The sequence below is a fragment of the Mastigoproctus giganteus genome, chromosome 7 (genome assembly GCF_048544385.1).
Source record: "Mastigoproctus giganteus isolate SK-2022 chromosome 7, ASM4854438v1, whole genome shotgun sequence".
Lineage (NCBI taxonomy): Eukaryota > Metazoa > Arthropoda > Arachnida > Uropygi > Thelyphonidae > Mastigoproctus > Mastigoproctus giganteus.
Genome location: NC_143581.1, coordinates 32869100 through 32882241, shown reverse-complemented (window position 1 = coordinate 32882241; position 13142 = coordinate 32869100). Strand labels below are relative to the sequence as shown.

General features: G+C 37.9%; 1 protein-coding gene and 1 pseudogene across 2 annotated transcripts in view; both read left to right on the top strand.

Annotated features, from left to right (window-relative positions):
• Positions 1–13142, top strand: part of LOC150082796 (FH1/FH2 domain-containing protein 3-like) — a 763267-nt gene that overhangs the window by 82487 nt on the left and 667638 nt on the right. The gene's annotated exons all lie outside the window — the stretch shown is intronic.
• LOC150082797 (tRNA-dihydrouridine(20a/20b) synthase [NAD(P)+]-like) lies at positions 4647–7564 on the top strand (annotated as a pseudogene).

Below are 13142 nucleotides of genomic sequence, written 5' to 3'. Positions count from 1 at the left end.
TGACCTCTCTCATCAACAAGCGATTATCTTCCACAGGAGTGCCATTGAGAAGATGTTTTCTGTTCGTTGCACCATTCTCGATACACCCTTTAAACTGTGGTGCGTAAAAAGTTCAGGAGAACTGCTGTTTCAGAGATGCTTTGTCCAGCACGTCTTGCACCTACTACCATGCCACGTTCGAAGTCCGTTAGCTCACTCCCTTTCCCCATTCTTGCTACGGTTTGTACGCTTAACTCATACTTGAAAGGTTGTTCTGCTGCATTTATATCTACAACTGTGGTCATGTGACTTGCAACATTGTGGGACAAACCATTTGTGTGCACAGTAGGGTTGTATCTAATAAAGTGGCAGCACAGTGTGTGTGTGTGTGTGTGTATATATATATATATATATATATATATTAAAGTTGTTATATAAAATATATATATATAATATAAATCAACATACATTGATATATATTAAAAATATGTGTCAATGTATGTATCGATACATTGATACACATTTTTCAGTCATCCGTAAAAACTATTATTATTATTAGAAATTTTTATCACTACTTTAGAAAATATTTGCACTGAAAATGAGGCCCCTCTTCGGGTGGGGCTCCCGGTTTGGCCGTAGCGTTAACGTGGCCCGCTGGTTGACACGGTGACGGCGATGGTCTTTACTTGTTCTATATGCCACATCTTTTTGTTCTCCTGTGTTAGCTGTGTACTTCCTGATATTTTCATTGTAGGTTTTCTGGAGATTGACAGTGTTGGGCACCGCTGTGTCGATTAGATAGGAAGCCTTTTTCTTCTTGTCGACGAGGGTTATGTTCAGTCTGTTGTGCGGGATTGTTTGTCTGTTTTTATAGTGCGGTCCCAGTACAACTTATGGGTTGGCGTGTCTAGTCCGGCTTGGGTTTTGTACTTGCAATACGGTGCACTTTCTTCTTCTTTTTCCTATTAATATTAAAAAACTTTCTTTTTATGAGGTTTTTTCCGCCCCCGTGGTGGGGACTGGTACCAAGGGTTGGTAGTAAGAGTATTTCGAAGAGTACTCTTACTACCCTATAGGTGTTCAGGATTGCGGCTTTCTGGAGTTCCATATAAGTATTTTCTAGGAGGCCTATTGCTGCTAGGTTCTTATGGAGGCTCTTTGGCCCCTTCTCGGTGGTTGACACGATGATCGGGATGATGATTACTTGTTCCATATGCCACATTTCTTTGACGTCCTGTCTTCGATCTGTGTACTTCTTGATATTTTCCTCGTAGGTTTTTTGGAGGTTAATGGTGTTGGGTACCATTATGTCGATTAGGTAGGTAGCCCTTTCCTTCTTGTCAATGAGCGTTATGGGTGGTCTATTGTGTGGGATCGTCTTGCCCGTTATTATTCATGGTCCCAGTGTAGTTTGTGAGTAGGGGTCTCTAGTATGGTCTGGGGTTCATACTTGTAATACGATACACTTTCTTTGATCAACTGGTATTTTTGCACTATCTTCTGATGTATTATCATTGCTCTTATATTATTTCTCCTTGATTGGGAGTTCCATCTCGTGACGGGTATTGCTACCAAGTACACACGGTAGTAGTTGTTATGTCTGATATTACTGTTGTTGTATTATTATTCGATATAATTATTTTCTCACTATACATTAAAAAACTTTTCCTCCTAGTGATATTTATTCTAGCCAATAGGAAAAGAGGGCGAGGCAGTTACGTCACTACAAATGCAATTAATTATTGACAACTGCCTCCATAATGTTCACCAACCTTGTGCACATGTTCCATTGAATTTATTTTGTATATCAATGAATATTGTATATTTGTAAATAGTTTAGTATTTTATAAATATTTTAAATAGTTTAGTATTTTATATATATTTCAGTTAAATATTTTAGTCCTGTTTTTTCGGATGCAACAAAATTCCTCATGCATTATGAAACCCGAAGCAAAAGGCCTTTGGCTAAAATCTATTATTTGGGTACTATTTGTCTCCGCGCAGTGGGCGTGGCCGTAGAACGGAGTGATTGTACGGTCAGGTTCTGTGATTGGGTGATTAGATTCTGTGATTGGGGGAGGGGGGGGGTAAACGCCCTAGGCATGTGAACCTAGGAGGAAAGGGAGCGGGGCTAAACAGTGTGGCACCTGCCAATCACTGCCTTCTTCCTGACTTTTAGTCAAAGTATGAAGTGGTACCCAAATCTGAATTTTTGCCAGGCCTTTTCCTAAGTGACTTATGTAAATATCACTTATGTAAATAATTACATAGTGATATTTATTCGACCTTGATATTTGCCGCGCACTACAAATGCACAGGTAAATAAATACATTGGTCATTTCCTGATTAGATATCGATCAGTGCCTTTTGACAGGTGTCTTTTATGTAGAAAAGATTTGACTTACTCCGTCATACATATTACATAGAAAAGCATGCGTGGGGGTTGACGAGCAAAGGGAGCAGGGGGCGGAGCTCCCTAGTTATTATTATTATTATCTGTTTATTTAACTGTTAGGTTTTGCCCCAACACAGCCAGAAGGCAAGCAGGGTATGAGACAAAATTAAAATGCATCCATCTGTGAGATTCACACATGCATTCAAGATATTAATTAATAGAAGAAGTTTAATGTAACATTCTTATTTTGACAAATATAATGTGCTTAGATATTCTGGTTGATTATTCTTTTCTTCTTTGTGCCTGTGAAGGCAGAGAGCGGCAATTTATTACATTGATGTCTAATCAATTTTTAATTTACCCAGTTGACAGAATTTTCACACACTGTTGTGAAGGTTTCTACACCCTTCATAGACCTAATGGATTTATATGGGTGGTAGATGACTTTCATCAACCGGTGAAATACCACCACTTTGCTTGTTGGAGGCTTGAAGTGGTGAAACCCATGTTTAGTCTCTAGAGCAAAGTTTCCGGCATCCCCCTTCCCCATACTTCTCCTTCAACCCATGCACGGTACTAAATACTATAGGTTTTGATACCTTTCGTGTTTGGGGTTTTTCATAAAATATGGTTTTATGCTGTTAGCAAAGATCAATGTGTGACCCTGTTGGAATTTCGGTCGATTTCCCTAGGTCACTAATAAAGAGAAGCGTTTCCAGAAAGGAAGACCTGGAGTACCCTCTATTGGCAACGCAGTTTAAATGATGTTTAGGGCTATTGTACTATATATATATATGCAGTTGCTGATATAGCTGATCGTCCTTGAAAAGATCGTGACAAGATCAACATCATACTCCTCTGCCGTCAGTAGTTTGGGTGATGAACTGTAAGAAATTTAGAAGAATAGTGGTAACAAATTAATCTTTTTAAAAAACCAACCGAGCAAAGCAATACAATTGGTGGATGTGAAAAGTCAACAGTTATTTTTTGTAATATTGCAGTAAAAATTTTAAAAAACATATGGTTCTATACGATGGCATTTATTAATTTACAACGATATAGGGTTTATAGTTTTGTCGCTTGGATTTTTGCTATTGTTCTTATAAGCAGAAAAAATATAGGGTTTCTTGAAATGTGTATGATGAATTACGGTATGGAGACAGAGAGCGTTTGAGAACGTGCGCGCGCGCACGCACGCACACACACACACACACACACACACACACACACACACACACACACACACACACACACACACACACACACACACACACACACACACACACACACACATTTTATATATATAATACGGCTGAGTTGACGTTTCTCTTACTGAAAACAACTTAATTAATAATCCTCAAACAAATTGAGTACCGTAATGTATTAAATTAAATACTTATTAAATCTAAAAATTATTATTTCTCGAGATGCTTGCAAAGTTTCATTTCATGATTTTATTACATTACATTTGAAAACAAGCTACATTTAACTTGCATAAACATCCATTTTGATTTTCTAGATAACTTTTACCATTAATACTACATTTAGTATTAAAACTACTTATTAGGGTTACCCGGGAAATTATTTCATCTACCCATGTGTATTGCGTCTGTAAATTGTGTGTGTTCTCTGGTCGATCTGCCTGCTTTGCTGGACGAAAAAGCCCCAGGTTACAGGGAGAAAACCTTGCTATCTACGCCTGAGACCGACTAACTTAGCCATTGAGCAAAAAAAAAAAAAAACCATAAAAGTTCCTTGCGTCATCGATGAGATTCCAACCCGGGCCTTTTCCACTCAGTGTGAGGAGAACGGTGATGGTACCACTGTGTTACCCGCGCCAACTGCATTTAGTACATGTGTATTAGTATCAGAATGGCTAAATGATGCAAGGAATTTTTCTGCATCTTCCAAAAGAAAAAAAAAATACAGTCACTCATACTTTACCCCATCGCCAAAACGTGGTTATCCAAATCCGCTTTTAACTTAACCCAACTCTCTGCCTCGGTCACTTCGAAGGTAATTTATTCTAGTGATTTACAACACGCTGCTCAAAGGTGAGCGTCGTGAGACCTAGTCCTCTGTTACTTCCTAAGATATTATATTAGCACCCCTGGTTGTCTCTTCAAGAACCACTTTGCATCCTCACTTTCTAAACCGTTCTTCATATGAGCATTGATTAGTGCAACTCGCCAATCTGGTCGCCCTTCTTTGAACCCACTCTAAAATCTCTGTGTTTTTAGGTGGACCTCTAGACCCGAATACAATATTTCAAATGCGATCTCATTATCATTTTATTCAGAGTGACAATGATATCCTTCTTCCTGCTTACAAACTTCCTATAAATCATAGACAAGACACCATGTGTAATCCTAATGTACAGTTTGAGACCTCATTTCTGAGATTTCAGAATGTACGTGGATAATTACGGAGAAGTCAGAACGTCAAATAGTTCCTTGACATAATGTCCTCCGTGCCATTGTAATGGCTTCTCCACTCGTTACCAATTTGGAAAAAGTATAAATTCGATTCCCGTCACCATATCGAAGGGGAATATTCTGTTCCTTTCGGTGACAGCAGGAATTTTAGTATTTAGAGGTCTCGGGGAGGGGGATGTTTTTTCTAAGAACCTCGGGTTTTTTATTCCATATACTGTATAAGAAAACTGACCCAAAAGCACAAGAAATGTACAAATATGGAAGACATTTGAGATTTTTATAATACGCACAAATCTAGGCGGCATAGTTTAAAGGACCTCCCCTAACCATCCATCATTACTGGCTTGATGTAATAAGGGTATTTGATAAATGTGGCTTGAACTTTTCAATAGCATTAAGAGCTGTCTAAAGCATGAACCTCAAGCATGATTTTTTAAAATTATTTACTCTTCTCAAAATGTGGCATATCGAATTCCATTACCAGTTTCATTCGAGCAGTAAAGTTGACCAAAATTAAAGTTGTAAATTATGAAAATGGCTTTTATTTCTGTAGTAGTCAGCTTAGTCTTTTGACCCCTAATCAACGATCATCCTATCTGTCCTATAGAGTTACAAAGACTAATTTATCCTCCACTTGCTTTTTTTGATTAGTGTTTGTGAGAGGATTTATTGTTCCATAATGTTTGTGTTAGTTGTTGTTGGGGCTTGTGCCAAACCTATATTCCTCCTCTATCATCTTTCCTTATTTGTAACATAAATGATTCTTTTCACACGTGTTCTTTCTTTAAAGGTGTTGTAAATCTTGGCAAACTGCAGCACTTCATAGATACCATGTGGTCGCCCTTCTTGTTCCCAAGTATCATTGCCAGCATTTTGCTGCCTCGCGTCAGCGGTTTCTTCACGGTCTGGCACCTCCCATAAATTTCCTGTCGTCTACTTGGTGGATGCTTAGGGAAAAATTCTGTCCCTTGATAGTGTGGTAGAGGTTGTAATAGGTGACATATAACCAGTGCTAAGAAACAGCAATGTTGTCTGGTTCCTGTCTCATTCGTTTTCTTATTAAAGATAATAAAAGATATTAATAGCGTCAAAAAATAACATGGCTATATTTTTTTTTCGGATTTTGAAATCTGATGATTAATGAGGTATTCCAGTTTTCACAAATTTGCCGTTTCAAGTACTTATTATGTCTTACTTAAGAAAGTTGCTAAAACAACTCCTCCCCTACACACACCGTGGTTCTTATGTAACAGGCTGTAGGAAAAGTAGGTGTAGAGTTAGCCATTTTGCTTATTTCCTAGCAGACCCATGCAGGAAAACAGTGTTACAGAGGTTACGTAATATAAGCGCACTTGGAACTTTGTCTTCGCGTTTTGATTTTGAATAATCTGTATGCCTCATAATCTCTGTATGGTGCAGATGTTATTAATAATACCACACAATACCATAATGTAGGTCTTCCTCTGTAATAATAAATTAATAATAATACAATCCAGTTCAATTTTATTATTAGCATTGAAAATATATACAGCATAAAATCGTTGGGGGACAAACCCGTTTCAACAGGTTTCAGTTAAAAAATTACTAACGTATTTTTTAACTGAAACGACACGTTAGTGCACTCTTTTCCCAAAAAATGAATGGGGAGGAACGCAAAAGAAACAAATATGTTATAAAGATTTTACCAAAAATATATTAATAGTAATAATAAAACATTTCTCTAATTGCGTCACAGATTCAATTGTTCAGTGGTTACAGTTTGGTGAAGATTGCTGCGCCAATGGTCAGATATTCAAAGTTATCTTTTCGAACATTAGTAAGACATTATGGATGTGACATTGCATTTACCCCAATGAGTGTGTCAAAATCATTCACCTGCTCATTGAAGGCTCGAAATGTAGAGTTTGTAACCAGTTTCTGTGATCGGCCCCCCACATAGTATAGTTTGCAGCTAATATTTCCAAGGACCTAGCAGATGCAGCAAAAGTAATATCTCCATATTCGGGTGGAGTAGATCTCAACTGTGGATGCCCTCAAAGCACCTCTTAGCAGATGCGTGTGTCTGTGAGTATTACACATGTGAAGCATGAATGAATAGCTTATGGGAATAATGGTTATTTATAACAGATGGGCTCTTTCAGAAGGCTATGGAGGAGCAAGTGTGATTTAGTTCATGATATGGTAAAGCAGACAAGAAATAGGATATCTAATAGTGAATTGACTATATCAATGAAAATTCGTATCCATCAAAATATCAGTAGAACAGTGAAATTTTTACAAAATTTTGAACATGCTGGAATTTCTTGGTTGACAGTCCACAGCAAAACTCCTAATCAAAGAAAAGATCCAGTGGATATTGAGAGTATTAAAATAATCAAGGGAAGTGTGAGTGTGCCCGTAATTGCAAATGGAGACAAATGAAGATGCAGTTGCATTGAAACAAAAAACTGGTGTTAATGGGGTTATGTTTGCAAGGGGATTACTTCAAAATCCATCTCTGTTTTGTGGCTGCAAATATACTCCTTGGCACTGTGTAAAAGCCTGGTTAAATATATCTTTATCTCATGGTATTTATTTCACTACTTTCCATCATCACTTAATTTTCATATTGGAAAAATTATTGTCACGTTCTGAAAAACGGGTGTTTAACGTTCTTTCTAGTAGTTCAGCAGTAGTCGACTATTTAAATAATTATTTTTTTAGTTGGAACATGAATAGCAATCCACAGTGTACCAGTGTTTATTTTAATTTATAAAATTCTTTAAGACTGATTGTTTAGATTGGGTTACTAATTATTTGCAAACTGTGAGTACTTAAATCAATAATTAGTATGTAAAGTAATTACTTCAGTTTTGTTTCCCAGACTTGATACATTACATTTTTTGCATTCTACAATAATAAATTTATTGTCATAGCCAGCTACTATTACAAACAATATATAATCTGAAAAAAAAATGAATAACTGAATAAAATAAAATAAAACCATCAACAATTTCATTAACAGAATCATAATGCAAGGTTAACTGTTTATTTAACTATTTAATGCACACCATTAGTCAGTGATGTGTGTCGAGGTAACTATGTCAACAGGGCACATAATGTCATGTGATATCGAGTGAAATATTTTTATATAGGTGACAAAAGGCAGTGTTATTGTTGCAGGGTGTCATTTGAGGATTGGAGCATTATTTATTAGTGCGGTGAGTAAAATGGATTTTTTCCAGAGAGGAACGCGCGCTTATTTTGAAATGTTACCTTGCTTTAAAATCATTTTTGCAATGCTAGTAGGCATTTATTAATAAATATCCAGACTGGTACCAAATAAGACAACCATTCATTTCATTAATTTTTCTTAAACTCGCATCAAAAACACACCAAACAGAGTGAACACATTTGCAAATATTTCGCTGCCAATTTTGTAACAGTTTTCCATATATTCTAGAACCACCCTTAATCACTTTCAAAATGTGCTATCCAAGAAGTACTTCCCACAATCATGTATGGAACCATTATCTGAGCAATCCGTAATCCCATACGGACAAAAATTTTAGAACTATTAGACATCCACTACTAACTTTAAACTTGTGGAGAAAGCACCCTTCCTCCATTGACATCACTTCTCTTTCCCCATCAGCTGCATCAAATCTGCTACGCCCCTCAATATATGGTAGTCATTTTCGTGGCTGCAACGTATGCTGTTGTCAATGAGTTTTAGCAAATTCAAATTATCCATTGAATACGTGACATTGAAACTACATTTGATGTCAATATCAATGCCCCTTATCAAGGTCCCTTATCAAAGCTATGACGAGATTCGTAACGAGATCTTAATAACACTTGTATGTTACACAAGTATATACTTGTACTGATAGTGCTGACATACAAGGTGGGATGCTCTCGGTTCTTTTGTTTATGCCTATCATTACCACCAGTGTACAGTAAACGACACATCGCGCACTAAAACTTCTAACTAAAATTAACCCATCAAATAACCCTAAGTCATCCCTCTACTAATTAATGAAAAACTTCTCAAACTATAGTTCAGCTTTGCCTTTTTTTCTTTTTTTTTATGAAAACCCCAAATACGAGAGGTATTAGAACCTATAGTACTTACTACGGTGCATGAGTTGGAGGTTGAGAAGACGAAAGAAGATATTTGTTGACATTAAACTTCTGTAGACTGTAATTTTCAGCAAATATGTGTGAAGGAAGGTTGTTCCAGAAAACGGCAGTTAAATGAATAAACAACGAAGATGAAAAGTTGGTTCTGTAAGTTTGAAGTTGGACAGTAAATGGATGTTAACTGGTGGCGCCACATATTCGGACTGTTTTGAAAGAGAACGGGAAATCTAGAAGCCAATTCAGAAGAACAGTGCCCATAGAAGTATCTGTAGAAAAGGCATGCAGCAGAAACAATACGTCTATGAGACAGAGAGTAGAGATGAGTCATTAATTAATCTAACTGCCCTCTTCTGAATGGAATCTAGAAACTTGAGAGAGGTTTTGGGAGCACTGCCCCAGATGTGGGAACAATATTCCATGGTAGGGCGGCTTTGCGATTTGTACAGAGTGAACAGCTGTTTAAGAAAGGTAACGCTGAGAGCGAAAGAGAAAGCCAAGTTTATTAGATGCAGAGGAAGTGATATTTGTAATGTGCTTGTGCCAAGAGAGATTAGAAGTCAGAGTAATCCCCAAAAGAGATATATGATCTTGTTTAAAAATCGGAGTGTCACCAAAGATAAGCATAGGAGCAGAAGAATCCTTTTTGCGAGATATAGGACTGAGTTTTAGAAGGATCGAAATCAACTAAGTTGTTTTTGCCCCACTGGAGAATACCTGGAGATCGGCATTTAAGGAATTGGTAGCGGATATTCGAGAATTTGTAGCTGATTGAGCAGGGCAAGGTTTCTCAAACTGGAAAGTGGAATGCAATGTGCTATCATCGGCAAAACTATGGATAGGATTTTCAGTCAATGGAAGAAGGTCATAAAAATACGAGGAAAAGAGTGGGGGAAAGAACTGAACCCTGGGAGACACCAGCATTAGTGGAGAAGTAAGAAGACAGAGAGCCATCTACCATCACCCTCAGTGAGCGGTCAGAGAGAAAACTGGATAACCAGTTACAAAAAACAGTTGGCGAACCATAAGATGGAAACTTGTTTAGAAGACCTTTATGCTAAACACGATCGAAAGCCTTTAAGATTTCAAGAGCAACTGCTTGTGTTTCACCGAACTTTTCCATTTAATTTGTCCATAAATGGGTAACATAAGCCAGAATATCACCAGTGGATCGACACTGACGGAATCCATACTGGTGATCGTTGATCAGACGGAAAGTTTCTAGATAATTTAAGAGGTGGCGGTTAATTGATTTCTCCATTACTTTAGAAAGAGTAGAAGTAATATCAATGGGATGATAATTGGATGGGAGGGATTTCTCACCATTTTAGGAACTGGCTGGATATGAGCAAATTCCAAGCAGATGGAAAAACACCTTTGGAATAAGAAAGTGAAAAAAGGCGGCAAAGAACAGGAGTAAGTTCAAGAGCTAAGGTTTTGAGAACAAGTGGAGAAATGCCATCAGGACCTGGAGCTTTCTTAGCATCAAGATTTGTCAAAATCCTTCTGACATCCTTTTGATGGAAGACCACATTCCATTTCCATTTATTTGTACACACAGTTATTACATTTATATACAAAACTTGCAAAATATATATACATTAACATTCTCGTTATACATATATAAAATACTATATTATGTTTGTTTGTTATTTTGGTTTTTAGGAGCATTAGCAACTAAGGCCATATTGCTCCGGGATATGCGGTGGTCATTTCCTGACCTTTCCGCATCCTCCGTATTTGGTGGTGACGGGCTCGAACCCCGGTCTAATCAAGAAGCGTGTGCTACGCACTGCTGCTCCTTCCCACCCGGCTACGGAGGCGCCTATATATATACTATATTATATATGACTTCCTGGTGCATTGCATACATGTATCCCAGAATCAAGGGTGGCTCCTAGGCAAAAGCCCATCTCCACCTAGTTCATCCGTACAGCCGTAGAACCTCTACGAAGTTGGCCTAAAAACATGTGCGGTATTATACCACCGCCAATACAAGGCAGCTGCTACCTGGTGCCCTTCTCTTGGCCCGGGTTAACATTATCTATTTGTGCCGAATTGCACAAGTTCCGCACCCACCGGAGATAGTGCAATACCGGTGGGTGTCTATCTCGCTTCCAGATTATCCTGACCTTGAACCGAGCGAATAATTAAATAAAATGAAATAAGAAATTAATGAAAAGTGAATCACTAGTGGAGAAAATTCCACAAATTATCCTCAGTACCATCAAAAAACAGTAATTATTATATAAACAGATATATACAACACTTGTTTTAAATGTGCTCAGAGTCTCAGAATTCCTGAGAATCCCGAAAACAATATATAATTAGTTTACATATAATGGACTAAGTTTAACTACAGAAATATTCTTCAAAGAAAGATCATCTCCACATTCAATTAACAGCACTATCTAGTCTTTCCGCTAGAACTTCCAAACCTGCTGACGTCAATCTTGTCAATAGCAATTGGCCTAAATCACCATTCATTAACATAAATCAACACAATAACAATATCTGGTTCTAACAGCAAGATAGATGGAATCCTATGATGTCCTGTCATCAACTGTCTCTTGAGATTGCTGCGGCCACAGTTAAAAACATTTCCAACTGGATCGTTTTAAGAATGCTCATTTCAAGCTGACTCACCCAAGGAAGCCATTGGTTTGTAAACCATGTTAACATTAGTCAGTCTCGGGCGTAGATAACAAGGTTTCTCCCCCAGAAACTGGGGTTTTCTCGTCCAACAGAACAGGCAAATCGACCAGAGAACATATATGGGTATATATTAGAAATAATGGGTGGCCCTAATATAATAATTTGATTTGATCCCATTAACCCAAAACCACCGCAGAACTCGACGAAACAGCCCTGAACGTGTGACTTGGAGCCCTGACAAATGGGTATATTTCTCTTCCTGATGATAGGTCTCGTTTTAGCCCACAGACAGATTCTAGACGCTACTTCATCTGGAAACAACGCGGAATGCCGTACAGTCCCTCCAACATCAGAGAAAGGGACACTTACGGCGAAGGCGGTGTTCTCGTGTGGGGTGGAATAATGATCAACGGCGCACCCCTCCCTCTTCATGTTTTTGACAGGGATAACGTAACTGCCAAGAGGTACCGAGAACAGATCCTTTAACCCTATGTGCGACTTTTTAGGGGTGCGTTTGGCTCAGATTTTCTTTTCATGCATGACAGCGCCACTGCACATAGAGCTCAAGTGGTGAAGAAATATCTCGAAACTGAATATATCCAAGGACTGTCGTGGCCAGCACGACCACAGTCTTAAATCTGATTGAACATGTGAGGAACGCCCTTGTGCGTTGTACTGCGCGCGAACAGCCAACTCCTCGGTCACTTGGTGCGCTAAGGTTTGCACTATGGAAGCATGGGATTTGTTTCCACAGAATCTCATAGTCTTATATCGAGCATGGTTCACCGCTGTCAGGCCTGTTTAGCCGACTGAGGTCACATGACATCAGTACGGGACCATATGCCGTACTGATGTCATGTGACCATATTTTCCAGCATCTTGTATCGACTTCTGTAATGTGATCTTTTTGGTAATTCTTATACAACTCCTATAAATGTCTGTTGTACCTATCCGAAGTTTCCCCTGTCTCCTCATTTCATCGATATGTATGGTATACCACCATATCAAATTTTGTCCACATTCATCGCAAGCTGCATGAGTTACACATGGGTATATTTCTCTTCCTGATGTTTCCATTTCTACGTGGTCTGTTAATTTTGTCGAGCAGTCTACTAGTATCAACAATGTATTGAATAACAAATTATTCTTTACAAAGTCAGTTCGATATTTAACTAAAGAATAAAGAGGGTGATCGTAAATGAATAGCAGACACAACTAAATAAAGATATTTCAAGTATCGTGAATATTTTTGTATGAAGGAGCTTACATAAATAGGAAGAACTAAATGATAGATAATAGCTGATAGATAAAGTCTGTCATAGGTGTCAAGAAGTTTTCCATGGAATCCAAGATTCCATGGAAAACCTAGCGTTCTTTTAGAACTAGAAATTTGTAATTGCGAGGATAAAGTAACACGTTTGCAGAAAATATAATAATTCGAGGGTGTTTTTATGCTAAACTCGAGAAATATTTGAGTAGTATAGAAAATTGGGGTTCTAGCAAAATGTACACTTTTACAAACGGAAAAAAAATGACCTTTTCCTTTACAATCATTCATT